Here is a 15,856-nt window from a genome sequence, read left to right on the forward strand (position 1 = left end):
GTTACCTCCAAATGAGAAGCCCTGCTTTGCCCAAGAGTCTGGAAAAGAAATAAAATGTTATGGTGAAAATTCTCCCACAGGAGGCTAGCCAACCATGTACCAGTCGCCCTAAAATTTGTAAGACAATTCCATCAAGGAACCCATATGGGTAAAACGTCACTGGAAACAGTATTAGGATACCATTTTTATGTGCTGCGGCTCCCTGCCATCGCTTGATCCATCTGCAAACAATGTCTAAGCTGTGCCCAGAACAAGCTATGACAAGGGCCCACTTGGCCCCTGGGAATTCAGGAAATGGGAGCCACACCCTGTGAAAACCTTCTTATAAACTTTACCAAACTGCCCCTATCAGTGGGCTATCAGTACATACTGGTGCTTGTCTGTACTTTTTCGGGATGGGTTGAGGCTTTCCTCACCCCAACAGAGAAATCAGGAGAAGTAACTGAAGTATGGTTAAGAGATGTTATCCCCAGATTTAGACTGCCTGTAACTCTAAGGTCAGAAAATGGGCTGGAATTTACGGCCGAGATAATTCAGGGACTAACATGGCTGTTAAAAATAAAATGGAAACTAAACACAGCCTGCCTGCAACAAAGCTCGGGAAAAGTCGGATACATGAACTAGACACTCAAACAGCTTCTAAAAAACGTTGCCGACAAACCCATCTGGAATGGAACCAAGTCCTGCCCATGGTCCTCCTCTGAGTCAGGTACAGCCCCACAAAACAAACTGGATATTTGTCCTATGGAGTCTTCTGCCGGCCACCCCCAATCATAGCTCAAATAAGGGGTGACCTTTGCGAACTAGGGAAATTAACTTTAAGAAGGCAAATGCAGGCCTTACAGACAGCCATGCAAGTGGTCCACGGCTGAGTATGGGAAAACTGCCCATAAGCCTAGCAAACCCAGCACACCACTTTAGACCTGGGGACTTTGTGCACGTAAGAAATAAAATCCAACCGCTTTAGGACCCACATGGGATGGGCCCCATACTCTAACCTCGTCCACTTCCACTGTAGTTACAGTTGCAGAAACTGTGTGTTGGATCCACCACAGTCAGTTAAAACTGGCAGCCAACATGACCCGGATCACTGGAGCCAGCTAATCCTATGAGAGGACCAAGTTGCCATGAGAAAGGATGACAGCCCTGCTCTGGTCTCTCCGAAAGCTGACCGGTCTCTGCTCAGCTAATACTTGAGGAGTCAACAGCCCCGCTCTAGTCATCCTGGAAGCTGACTAGTCTATGTACGGTCGAAGCTGGAGTAAAATAATCATAAAATAATGATAAAAATCTTAAATCAAATTGTTGTTTTAATGTTGTTCTGTCGCTTTCTTCAAACTCCTCTCCCAGGTAAAAGCCCTTTCTTTTCCTCCTGGATATAAACATGTTACTCTTTACTTAGTTCCTACTCCAGGCACAGGGAAAACTGAGCCCACTTCTTTGCCTCCTAACTGTAATACTCCCCTTATTTCTGTCAGAAAAGGAGACCATAGAAGAGTGCCCCCACTGCACTCACAGTACTCGGTCAGGGAGCACCATAACCAAAACCCTGTTATACCACACTTATTAAAAGTGTACAGGGACCCGCCTAGGAACTTGTGCTCACAACCAGACAACTTACTCAGTCTGTGATCCAGGAAATGGCCAGCGTTATGCATGTTACAACCCAAAATTCCTACCTGGGACCTCTTTTAAAGTTCACTGGTCAAAAGAAGGAAACCTGCTACACCAAACCAAGGTCTCACCCTCCCACAGGGGAGTTATGTCATTATCCTTTAATATGTGCCAGTTAACGTTGATGGGCACGACCTTTTCCATAATCTCCCATTCTGAAGAGCACCGTAATAGTTGTCACAAAAATATATGTGCACCCCTTGCTTGCTTTGCCAATTTCTCAGACAACTTGCTGGAACTGCATAATTCAGTCCTCTAACCTGCAATCACCAGGGCCAGTCATACTTACCAAAATACCTGAAAAAAGAAATTGTTAGGCAAGCTGTTGCAATCTTGAAAATCTCACCATCTTGAAACTGGATCTGCCATATGGACTACAGGTTTAAAGGCTTTGCTAGGAATACAAGGTCGTGGCCAGAAAACAGACTCAAAAGTCTATTGATTTATTATCAAGAAATCTTGGATACATTCCATCCAAAAACTCCAAGTTTTTAAGTCATTCTATAAAAATATCAACCAGAAAATATTTGAGCCCTCTGCCGTAACCAGAATCCTGTTTGCTCAATTGGCTGAAAACATAGCCAGCAGCCTACACATCTCCTCGTGCTCTGTTTGATGGGGAACCAACATGGGACACCAATGGCCATGGGAGGCAAGAAAGCTAATGCCCCAAGATAACTTCACTCTTACTATCTCTTCCCCCAAACCTATGTTCACAAGCCAGAGCATCTTGTTCTTAAAGACCTCCATTATCAGAAAATTCTGCATTGCTTGTCAGAGTAAAACCTTTACAGACCCAGCAGGAAAGTCAACTTGCCTAGAACAACAATATTACACTAAAACACTAGGAACCACTCTCTGTTGAGGTAAAAATACTTCCAAACCACCCCAACCAAGCCCATTTTCCCGATGCCCTTCTCTAAACCATTGTTTGTACCAACTTAATGCTCCCAATACCTGGCAGGTGTCCACTGCCCTCTACTGTATCTGTGGGCCATAGGCATATTGGCTGTTGCTGGCTAAATGGTGAGGGGCCTAGGTACTAGGAACAATTAAGCTGTCTTCTTTCTAATCCCCTTGGGACAGGGAGAATCTTTAGGGTATCCAGTCTATGATAAAACAAATATAAAACAAACAAACAAAACAAATCATCAAAAGACGTAACCATAAGAAATTGGTAAAACAATAAATGGCCCCCTAAAAAAAATCGAATACCATGGCCTGGCCACCCAGGCAGAAAATAGAATTTGGTGATACTGCACCCCTATTTTCATGCTCTACCACATCATAAGATTCCGGGGGGTGCCGAAATTATTATTAATAACACTGCAAATGACCTAAAACTGCTGGCCCAACAAGCCACAAAAATGAACAATACTAGTCATCAAAATAGACTAGCCTTAAACTACCTCCTAGTCCAGGAAGGAGGAGTATGTGGAAAGTTCAATCTAATGAATTGCTGCTTAGAAATTAATACCAAATTAAAGGTCATCAAGAATATTCCTGCCAAAATCCCAAAATTGGACCATGTCGCAGCCCAGACCTGGAAAGGATAGTCTCCAGTTTTCCTCTTCAGGGACTCGGTTTCATCCCTTGAAGAATTTAAGACCTTAGTAAAAATAGTTCTAGCCATACTAGGATTCTCCCTTGTTCTCTCTTGTCTCTTACCTTCATTGTTTAAAACATTCAAGCAGCCATGGAGGCTCTTGTGAACAAACACACGACCACTCAACTAATGGCTCTAACTAAATACCAACTCCTGACAAATAGGGAACTGCCCCACTTTGAAGAATTAAATGGTGATTATATTCTCTATTAAACTTCGTTCAAGAAAAGCATCAAAGGTGGAAATGAAATGGGGAATGTTAAACAACATCACCACCAAAAAAAAAAAAAAAAAAAAAAAAAAAAAAAAAAAAAAAAAAAAACATTTTTCCTGTACTGAGGTGACTCACTCCAACACCCAGCAATAAGCCAGACCCTGTTGGGGCTCTAATATCACTATTAGCAGAGCTAGGGCCTCTAAAGAATGTATTTGAGGAGCAGGAATGAGAAAAACAAGTTCTTTTTATCAATTTCCCCTCTTTAGAAATCTCACTCCATGCCAGTATTCTTTGTTCTGCTCTCACAGCTATTTTTATAACTACTTCTGGAGGTTTACAAAAATTTTGTAAGTTGCTGTTTTTCTATCCAAGTATTATTGCAAAGGTCATGAGACATGCATGAGTTGCAACACCTGTCACTTTAAAAAAAACAACTGTCTTTGTTCTGCTTCTATAATCTTGCTTGCCCGTCCTGCAGATTTCATGCCACTAGCTGGCCAGCACGCTTTGGGCATTTGTATAAAAGTCAAGCCCTGTCTTTGTTCAGGGCTCAGCCTTTAAATGTTATTCCACTAAGTCATGCTACACCCAATAAAATCCTCCTGTTCCACTCATTGGTCTCTCCTATCCCTTAATTCCCACAAGAGTAGGAGATTTGTCCTTTATTCTACGGATGAGCAAACAGCTAGGCCCTTTTCAACTGGGACCATAGTGTTTACTCTTCAAATACGAAAGATATTTTCACAAGTAAGGCCACCTCTTTGTCCCTCCCAAATGTTGGAAATACATCATCTTACAAACATTTCCAAAACATCTGGTTAGCAGTTTTCTGGTTAAAGTCATGGCATTCAGAAATATACAGAATTACTTAAAGATACAAAGGGTTTTGAGAGATTTGATTTGCTGATTCAAGAGTAAATGTGCTCTGGAAGCACTCTGTAAGTCCTGATCTAGAGCCTGTCTCTGCTGGGCAGTTTCCTTGGGGCTGATCATACGACAGTGAATCAAACCAAGCTCATGTCATCCTGAATTTGTAGACACTGAGGCAGATGGCAGTAAGCTATTACCCAGTACCGCAGCAGGGGTGGGCTGAAGCAGGTGACTAGGGGCCATGGCCACAAGAGAGAGTTTCTGACAGGCAGCCATTTGTCACAGACCTGGGAAAGGGAGTAAAAATAACACAATAAGATGAGGGAATTCAACTGAAGAATTTGGTGTTCTGCCTCTGAGATGGAATGTAGTTTATAATATTGGCTTTAAAAATTATTGACCGGGCACAGTGGCTCGTGTCTGTAACCACAGCATTTTGGGAGGCTGAGGTGAGTGGATCATGAGGTCAGGAGATCAAGACCATCCTGGTTAACATGGTGAAACTAGATCTCTACTAAAAAAAAACAAAAATAAGCCATGCGTGGTGGCATGCACCTGTAGTGCCAGCTATTTGGGAGGCTGAAGCAGAAGCATCACTTGAATCCAGGAGGCAGAGGTTGCATTGAGCTGACCACTCAACTGTATTCCAGCCTGGGCAAGTGTGTGAGAGTCCATGTCAAAAATAATAATAATAATAAAAATAAATTATTAAACAGCATAGTGAGTAGCATTGGTGTTATTGAGAAATTATTGTATTCCTCATTTCACTTGTTCATCTGGGCTCAAAGGAAATTGAAAAGTCTCAAATTTACTGTTTCTGATATAAGGTGCCCAATGGACACACTTCATTTCTTTCCGTTGTGTCCAAAGATCTTTCAGTATTCCACCATGTAGTTACAAAATATACACCAGAACAAAGAAGTAGTTTTTCTTCCTCTTGCTTTCTTAATAAAGAGGTGCTTAAATAACATTGCTATCTTGAAATTACTATTCCATAGTAGAAATAAATCTCATTTATGAGTAACTTTTTTCTTCTTGTTCTCCTAGCACAGAGGATGTTGCAATTCTGCCTGCAGAAGTGATCGACTGTCTCTTCAGGTATTTTAATTTTATGAGAAGGATTGAGAAGAGATGGCAGGTGTAGATAGAGAAAAAACTGTGTTGTTTTTCTCCTATTTTTGAAACTAACTCAGTCCCTGCTAATGACTTTAGAACAAGGTGAGCAAAAAGTTCAGAGTCCTATGGTGAACCTATATATTTTTCTGCCTATTTGCATTGCTGACTTACAAAAAATAGATTATGGTTAGAACTGGAAGAGAAAGGTCAGCATAGTTGTCTCTGAGAATGAGGTCTATTTTAACATTTGAGATGCAGGGACCCGTGCCAAGATTCAGAGGGAAAAGACAATGTCTTAAAATATGGGCCTTCCCTGGAAAAAATAGAAATAGGAGAAACAAATATGTGTATAATTTCAAGAAACAGGTACAAGGTATTGTGCAAGTAAGGTGCTGGAGTGGTTACTTTTCACTTCAGAAATAAGGAGGAGATGAAATTTCATTTGGATCTCCAACAGCATTATCAGCCTTTATGACAGAATGAGAGTGCCACAGGTTGAGAAGACGGTGAAGGCAAATGCCAAGCAAGGAAGATACAGCCATAGCTTGGCCCCAGGTACAGATGAAACATTTCTAGTACAACGTTGGTGGTGTTATAGGAAATCAATCTGGAAAGAAAAAGGCAGATTATCAGAGCCCAGAATACCATGGCATTGGACTCTACCAGAGCAGAGACACTGCACATGAGATACATATTTTCCCTTCAGGGAATGCCTGGTGCAGATGACCACAGGTATCTGGCAGGGAGGGACTGAATTCAGGGAGATCCTTGACAGGGCTCTCTCAGTATCCCAGGGAGATGGTGAGGAAGACCCCTGTTGCAGTCACAGGACAGGGAGTGTGAATGTGCCAGCTCTCGTTACTGGGTGGATAGAAGATAGAGCATGAGCGAAGGACTGGGACTCCTGTGATGAAGCTGGTGCTGTGGAGTTTCTACATGTGTATGGAGGGAAAGTATCAGAAATGTAGATGTAAGGCTATGTAAAGAGATCAGGAGTAGAACAAAAGATATGGAAAGGGTCCACATCCGAGTAATTGATAAAAACCTAGGAAGGGCTGCCGTCCACTTGCAGGACTCCATTTCAAAACAAAACAAAACAAACAAAAAACATAAACAAAAACCAATAAACAAACAAACAAAAAAGGGCTTAAACAAGAGGCTGTCAATGTCAGATAGCAGGCAGTAGAAGAAACCAAGGGCGGAGGTGGCTTCCATTCCAAGGTTGCTTACAGGGGCATACACTGCCTCCCTCCTTCCTCTGGACCTCTGCTTCCCTTCTGTGTTCTGATTCTGGCCTAGCAGATAAATTTCTCTGTCCGATTAACACACATTCTAAGTCTTGCTTGAATTACACCAACATATGATGTTCCCAAGACTCCTGGTTAATTCACATCTAAAACACAGGCCACTTGAAGGAAATTAATTGCTTCCTTCACTGAGATGACCTATTTGTCTCCCGTTGATGATAGCAATGACTTCAATTTTAAAAATTAGTTCACGGACATACATGCTGTAATTTAAGAATTAGGATTATATTACTGCATTTTTAAACACTTAAAATGTTTTCCAAATGTGTTTGTGTATTTCCTGCTTTGGTGCCACTGTGTTTTAAAGAGGATGATTCAGGAATAAGTGAATTTGAAAAAAATGAATTAAGAATGAGTAATGAAGAAACAAAAGACAAATCTGCTCACAGTGAAAATTCTTTAGAGAAAAAAATCTTCCAGCGGAAGCAAGACCAGGAGTCAACAGATAAGTTGCCAATGCCCATGGACAGGGGAATCTGTGGTTGGAAGACATCCAGGGCTTCTCTGGTTTATTTTAACTTCTTGGAATGGGAATCTTTCTTCCCCATTGAAGACGAGAAGGTAAAAGGCATTAAAAATCCAAAGTTTATATGGATCCTTGAGTCTTTTAAATGTTTCACTCTTTTGAGAAAAATTTATAGCTTTTTGCTCAAGATAAAATAAGAGATTTTGATTTGTCAAAGTTTGTAAAGGTTGAGATGACTTACTATTTTAGGAATAAGAAAGAAAAGACCTGTCATCATCATAACAAGTACACGAGTACTGACATTAATATTTTATGTAAGTCTGAAGTATCCTGGTGTTAAAAGCATACCTGATGGTTTATTTTGATGTGCTTGCTAAATTTCATTTTTATAAGTCACCACAGTTTTTAGGCTTTTAAATTATGTATATGTTCCAATAATGGTTCCTTGAGCAATGTATTTTATAAAATTAATGCATACCTAATTTCAAAATCATTCCCTTTCCCCCATGTAATCAGTGCTCAAGAAGGATGGTCCAAGAATCTCACTAGAGAAATGCTTCAATCTAGTGACAAAGTCAAAATGTACCAGGTTTCCCAACACAGCATGTTCCATACACAAACTCTTAATCGTTCATTTAATCAGCCAAGAGAAACTATTAGAAATTTGAATTAAAGAATTTATTGAATCATTAAGAATTCTAACTATAAAAACCTGTAAGCTAAGGCAGAAACTCCCCAGGGAAGAAACTGAGAACATTATGAAGATACCAAATAAACCTGAGACAAAATTTTTGATTTTTTTTCTATTATAACTCTGGTCTTTCCCTTAATAATTTCACAGGTTAAATAAAATCTTGAGGAACATATTTAGTTCTGCTACTCTAGAGAGTAACTGTTAGAGCTAGGTTTCTTTATATTCCTGAGTAAATCTTTCCATAGACTTTTGTATCATCCATTTGAAAAAATAACCAACTCCACAGGGGCCCTTATTTTGTACTTTGCCCAAGTTTCAGCCTTGTTAATCTTATAGGTAGATGGATTTAATTTGTTGAAAAACTAGTCAGAAAACTTATAACTTTATACAGATAACTACAAAGTGCTAGTGGCAATTTTATGCTCAATACTACACCAGTGGATTATAATATTTTCTTAAATTGCTGAAGAGATTTTTGCCAGAAATAAAACAAGTAGCATTCACAGACTTGATTTTTATAGCAATGTGAAATCTTTACTATGCACATTATTCAAATGTGAAACCATACTGAGGACAAATATATGGTAAAAAGGCAAGTAAATGAAGCTGTAATTCTATTTCATTACTCTTAATACATTCACAACTATTTGCACCTAACTATATCTTTAAAATAAGCATGCATATGTATTGACTATTATCTACAAATATTTATTGTAGCACTTGACTGGAACTTCAAGACGCCCTTGGCACTGATTGAAAATGTTTTCTTTTTTTCTTACCGTATTTATTTATTTATTTATTTTTTAGACAGAGTGTCACTCTGTTGCCCAGACTGGAGTGCATTGGTGGGACTTCAGTTCACTGTAAGCTCCGCCTCCCAGGTTCATGCCATTCTCTGGCCTCAGCCTTTGGAGTAGCTGGGACTATAGGGGCCCACTACCATGCCTGGCTAATTTTTTGACTTTTTAGTAGAAACTTGGTTTTACCGTGTTAGCCAGGATGATCTCGATCTCCTAACCTCGTGATCCACCCACCTCAGCCTCCCAAAAATGCTAGGATTCAAGGATTGAAAATGTTGATTCACTTTTAGATTTTGAAAATTTATACATAGCACATTTTAATGCTCTTTACATAAAAAAATGTTAAGACTACTTAAACAAAACTTTCAAAAAATCCTGTAGCTATCAGAATTAGAAAAGTAAAATTAGGGTAGAGACACTGTCTCTTCTAGAGCACTGGACTCTGATGCACCATGACTGCTGGAAAAAAATAGTTAAATCTGTCATGCAACAGGAAGACAAAACACTGAAATATTTTGAAACAGCCGTTCTACACAGAAGAGAGCTTCTCCCAATTAAAAAAAAAAATTCCAAATAGGCGTTTTTACCGAGTAATAAAAAAAAACCTCAACTGATATATGATATTTGATGTTGTAGTTTAATAGCACCCTGATAAATGTGTGCTTCCTTTCTCAATTTTGAATACATTTCTGCACATGTACATTATAAAATAAAGGAAACAGCCAAATCACAATTTAATTCTTAACATGAATATACATAGTTAATCCTAAATTAAGCAGCCCATTTAAAAACACTGATGTACCCAACAGTTACATACATTATTTCATAATGAAAAACACAAGGTCTACCATCACTAATACCAAGTACCTATCGTAACTTAATGTCTGGAACACAATAATAATGCAAAAGGCAAGCTCGTTTTGTAAATGGCTTAAACTCAAGTCGTTTTCTTGCTGAACATCAAAATTTATTATTCCAAGAAACTAAGATTACACTAAAAAATTAAATACTAACCCCAATTATATTATGTCTTCAAGTCTATGAAAGTAAGAGATTAGTGGTCTGTGGTCAGTTTGAAATTAGTTTTAGAGAGCTGGTATGAAACTGTTTACCCAGGCCACTGAAAAAATGGTTAAAAACGGGGTCATTTTAATAAGGTAACACTTTTTAATTAAGAAAAATATTTATAGAACAAAATTCTGTGAAAGATACTTAGGTCTGTGGTTGTGATATAAATTCTTAAAAATTTAAACAAATACTCCTTAAGGTGGAGCTGGCATTTATTTCCCAAGGATAATGAAAACTGGGTGAGTATGTTCTTGAAATATAACCTATTATAACATTGCTTTTGGAAAGCTAGTCAATGAGTCAGAATCCAGATCCTTTAGTAGTAGATTATAAAATTGTTTCTGAAAAGCTTATCAGTGAGTCAGAGTCCAAATTCTTTAGTAGTAGACTCAGCATAATTGAAGTTAATTTTTGCGTTTTTGAAAAATATTTTCTTACCGGGTGAGGAAATTAAGGGGGCTGGGACTTGGGAAGAAAAGCTAATTTGAAAAGTCAGTTATAAAAATCACACTATCTTTGAGGAAAGATTAATAAATGTCAGCTGTAACAATTGAAACTTCCCATCAATTCCATTTTATTTCCTAGGTAGATAGCAGTTATTTGAGGAGAGATGGTATATATGTGAATTCGTGGTCTCATCCCTTGATGCTGGCATGTTACAGGTCTCTATCAAGGAGTATCCCATATTCGAATGAGTGTCTTGGTAGAACTGTGCTAACAGTAATTGTGAATATGCCACAAATTTCCAAAGTATGAACAATCATTTTTGACAAAGTGTTGCCTTTAAAGCTGCTAACTTAAAACCTCCAATATTTGTTCTAGATACAAAGATTTACCCACTGGAAAGTTTTCCTTGGTGGTACATCCCAGTAGCTTGAGACAGAAAATGAGGTATTTGAATATCTACATTTGTCTGGTGGAATATGCATCTGTACTGCAGAGCAGCTGTGTGATTATTGGTAAGAGGCATAAATGCTTCAGATGAAACACTCTGGCAAATATTTATATGTAAGAATTGAGTTAATCATTTTACTACGACTAAATATCTTGCAGTTTCTGTTCATTCTTTGCTTGAAAATACTGATAAGCCTGCATTATGCTGGCATCTGAGTAAGCCCTGTTAGAAGACAATATCATGAGGAAGTGGATCTGAAAGAGAAAGGTGAGTATGATGTCTAGAGGGCATGTGAGAAGGCAAAGCATGGTGCCAGGTAGATGAGGTGGACTTGACCTTAAACGGGACAAAGGTTATTCTGTATTAATACTTGCTCCATTGCAGAGCTATGAAATCCTGGAAGTACAAAAACATTGCAAACTATTTCTATTAAATACTAAATGTCTGTATAGTAATCAGTCTAGAGGAATTATATATATATGTGTATATATATACATATCACCTCCCACTACATTTGAGACTTGTCTACATAGATATTCATAAAATTTGCCTCAGGTGTATATTGAGACAAAGCTACTGAGGAATTTACATAAGTGACTGTTATATTTAATTTTTTCTGTATTTTGATATTTCATGTTTAGTCTGTCATCTTTTAAGTTGTCTATAGTCGTCCCTCTTTATTCCTTGCATTTTTTGTAAAATTCTCCTTTGCCTTATACAATAACAGTGGCCTAACTTTTTTGATAAATACTTGCTGACTTTCTCCAAACCTCTATTTTCCATGTATTAGTGTGATTATTCCTAGGTGAAAGCAAATTTTTATATTTTATATTTTAACACATGACTTTAAACTGCTTACACCTAATGTGATTACACTCCTATATATATAACTAATACCTGCTTAGCGAGTTTTTTATTTACCCTGGATTTTCTTTGTCTCTGCCTTGGCCTCCTATCTGACTTCATTCTTCTCTCCCTTTCCCCACCTGCCACCTGTTTTCCTAATTGTGTTCATTTACTATTCTTACTCATATTTTTTCTTTTCCTGCTTTTGACATTAATCAACATATTTCTACACTTTCTGTAGTTAATCAGAAGAACCCAACTGGTTGGCATTATTTTTAAGAAAGTAAAACATATTTCCAACCCCGTTAGGAAAACAAACAAACAAACAAAAGCAAATAAACAAAAAAACCTTCCTGCATACCTCTTTTATTTTGAGATTTGTTTTTCTCTTTGCTAAAGCAAAATAGCTTTTATGTTTCTTTTCCTTGGTCTTTTGATAACTCTTTAATATTGGCATAGTCTTTGTGAGTTAAACAATATATTTTTAGTAAATGATAACTTATGTGGATAAATATTTTGTGTAGAGATTATTTTCATAATCTGTGTGTTTCTCTTTCTGTATATTTTTGTCTTCTGTTGTTTCTTGCAAATATATATAAAAGCTTCCACCACTGAGTTCAACTTTCCTAACTTCTGTTTCACCTATGGTCACCAGATACAATACAGGATTACCAGTTACATTTTCATTTTAAATAAGCAACAAATAGCATTTTAGTATAATCTCAATATTCTAGTAGTTTAGTAATATTCTCAATATCGCATGAGACAGGCTCATACTGAAAACAAATTCTTTGTTGTATGTCAACAAGTAATCAATTTTTTTTTTGAGGTGGAGTCTTGCACTGTCACCGAGGCTGGAGTGCAGTGGCATGATCTCCGCTCACTGCAAGTTCTGCCTCCTAGGTTCACGCAATTCTTCTGCATCAGCCTTCTGAGTAGATGGGACTACAGGCCACTGACACCACGCCTGGCTAATTCTTGGTATTTTTAGTAGACACGGGGTTTCAGCATGTTAGCCAGGATGGTCTCGATCTCCTGAACTCCTGATCTGTCCGCCTCGGCCTCACAAAGCGCTGGGATTACAGGCATCAGCCACCGTGCCTGGCCACAAGTAATCAAATTTAAATTGAAAGGTAACATTTCAAATTTATTATTATCACCCTGAACCTGGCAAACTTCCTTACAGATCTACTTAGGAAAGTACTTATTCTTGCTATATTTGTGTGGAATCTACTGCATAAAAAACAAACAAAAAATATTTGAATTCCTATAATATATGGTTCATGAACCTTCATATATGGTTCATTTTTCAAAAACGTATAATTGTCTATTTTAAAAATTTATTTTTGTCCTCCTACCCACGTGTTTTTGCTTTTAGATTCCATGTTTTCATCTCAGAGAACCCCTAAACCTACTCATTTTTGATTCAACTTTTTATCCTTGAGTATGACCCTTAAGTGTGTCTTCCTTGGCTACCTCCTAGGACGTGGAACATCCATCGGTGAATTGTTAATGTTGTCTGTGAAGTGTTAAAGCAATCTTTAGTTCTTGAGTGTAAAGTGATACTTAGGGGGGGCAGTTTTATGTTAATCTTTTCAGGTTTTTAGGAACTTAATTGTGCAATCTAGTATTTTATACCAGTTTCTGCATTGGGAGTAGTTATATTATGTAGGTAACATGAACAATCTAATCTCAATCTTGCATATCCCACAGGACAGAGGTTGAGATAAAGATCTTTTCTCATCAATTTCAGTACAAACCTCATTCTGTGTTAGATCCTACTAGACGCAGGACATGACGTCCTGTACTGACTTAAATATTTTATTTAACTGTCTGAACCACACTTTCTTTCACCAGTTATTTAGGCAGGGAGCCCAACCCCACTGAACACAGAAATGGTCTCCTTCCTGGGAATATATCTAAACTTACTACTCTGTTGACTGTTTCAATGAACTACCAAGTTTAATCTCAAACCAATACTGCTGAAGTCCAAACCTCAGAGATGTTTCTTTTCTTGATAGTCAGTGTGATTTTTCAAAATTTGTCATACAGTTATAATCTCTGGCTTTCTAAGAGTTGCTTTTGCAACTTTTAACTTTGCTCCAGTGAACTAGAAATAAGTGCTTGATTTCTATTAAATCACTTGTCACTTAACAAATAAAACCTTTTGCAAAGGTATTTTTACTATAACCCTTCTGCAGTTGAGGAAGTACATATTTTTTATTGCATTTTCTGAAAGCCTTGCCAACTTTATTTCATTTCCAAGTGTAGGAGAGGTATTTTGTCATTTCTTCATTGATCCATATTATTAATATGCTATAAATCATTGGCTATCTTACATATATTATAACAAATTTGTTGGGAACAGGCCATAATCGTGATTGCTATGATGCCCACGCTGAAGGTTGTTGTTTACCAGAATGAGGGCAAGGAACAGCTGGCACACCCAGGGCAGAAAACTTCTTAAGGCATTCCTGAATCTGCCTCAAGGACATATTATTGCTGCAGATAAGTAGCCAGAGCCCACCCTTTGTCTCCCATTTTAGTTAATCTATAACCTATAGAAATAATGCTTATCACAGGCTTGCTGTCAATAAATATGTGGGTAAACTCTGTTCAAGTCTCTCGGCTCTGAAGGCTGTCAGCCCCCGATTCCCACTCCGCACTCTATAGTTCTGCATGTGTGTCTTTAACGCCACTAGCACTACTGGGTTATGGTCTCCATGACTGATCTGGCTTTGGCAAGTCGTGACCATACAGGGGAATCAATCTCAGGTCAAAGAGTTGCCAAAGCTATGGTAGGAGAATGTGGAACTACACTGGAGGACACCTGGGTACTCTTAAGAAATCCCCATGGTGAGTAAGTAGGGGAGCTCAGAAGCATCAGGGTAACAATGGGACAAGTGTGGGCTCTGGTTCTAGATTTGTTGATTTTTTTTTTTTCAACTCAGCATTCACCTACTGGTGTTATTGTTCAAGGGCAATATCTTGTAGAATGGATTTGCTTTTCCACATACTAATTGATGGACTTTGACTCCTTATTTGAATCAAATAACTACCATGATAGGAAATGGAAACACTTAGATCATTAAATTACATGGATATCATCCTGGCAAAATTATTGTCCCCCTTACAAAGGCACAAATACAACAGGCTTTTACAAACAGTCTTACTTGAAAATAACATTTAGCTGACTTTGTATTCTTCATAACCATTTTCCAAAAACAAAATTATTTCAATTTTTGAAGTTAACTCATTGGATTCTCCTTAAAATAACTAAATGTAAACCTATTGAAAATGCTAAAAAAAATCTTCACAAATGATTCTGATAATAGCAAAGCTTTTTATTCTGGCTCGAAAGGTAAAGTTGTCCGAATGCCCTATACTTCAGCTCAAAAGGCAGAGCTTGTAACTGTAATTGAGGTATGGACTGCTTTTAATATGCCTATAAATGTGATTTCTGATTCTTCATATGTGGTTCATTGTACACAGTTAGTTGAAAATGCTCAGCACGATTCCACACAGATGAGCAACTGATGAATTTACTCAATTACAAAGAGCAGCTAGGTGTCGAATGCCCCCTTTTTACATTACTCATATTAGAGCTCATACATCTCTTCCAGGACCTTTGACTGCAGGGAATCAAATGGCTGATCACCTATTTGCTGCTCCAATATCTAATGTCAAACACTTTCACAATTTAACCCACGTTAAAGCCTTTGGTCTCAAATGCAGATACAGCATTACCTGGAAATAAGATAAAGGCTATTATCCGTCAATACCCAATTTGCCAAATGGTACATTCCTCATCTTTTACAGGAGGAGTTAATCCTTGAGGATTGGAACCTAATGATCTTTGGCAAATGGATGTCACACGTGTTCCTTCATTTGGGAGACTAACTTATGTATATGTATGTGTAAACACCTTTTCTCACTTTGTCTGGGCTGCATGCCAATTAGGAGAGTCTTCTGCCTCTGTTAAATATCACCTTTTGCAGTGTTTTGTATGATAGGCATTCCAGCTTTTATTAAAATGGACCATGCCCTAGGCTGTGCTAGTGAAGCTCTAGCAACATTTTTCTCTGTATGGAATATTAAACACATTACTTGTATCTCACACAATTTTCAAGGACAAGCCATAGTGGAAAGCATGAACCTCTCCCTGAAACAGCAGTTGCAAAAGCAAAAGGGGGAAACAAGGACTACAGGATACCACATAGGAAATTGAATGTAGCATTATTGGCTCTAAAGTTTTTGAGCCTCTCTAGAGGCCAGATGCGATCAGCAGCTGAACAGC

This window comes from Symphalangus syndactylus, chromosome Y (assembly GCF_028878055.3).
Source record: "Symphalangus syndactylus isolate Jambi chromosome Y, NHGRI_mSymSyn1-v2.1_pri, whole genome shotgun sequence".
Taxonomy (NCBI): Eukaryota; Metazoa; Chordata; class Mammalia; order Primates; family Hylobatidae; genus Symphalangus; species Symphalangus syndactylus.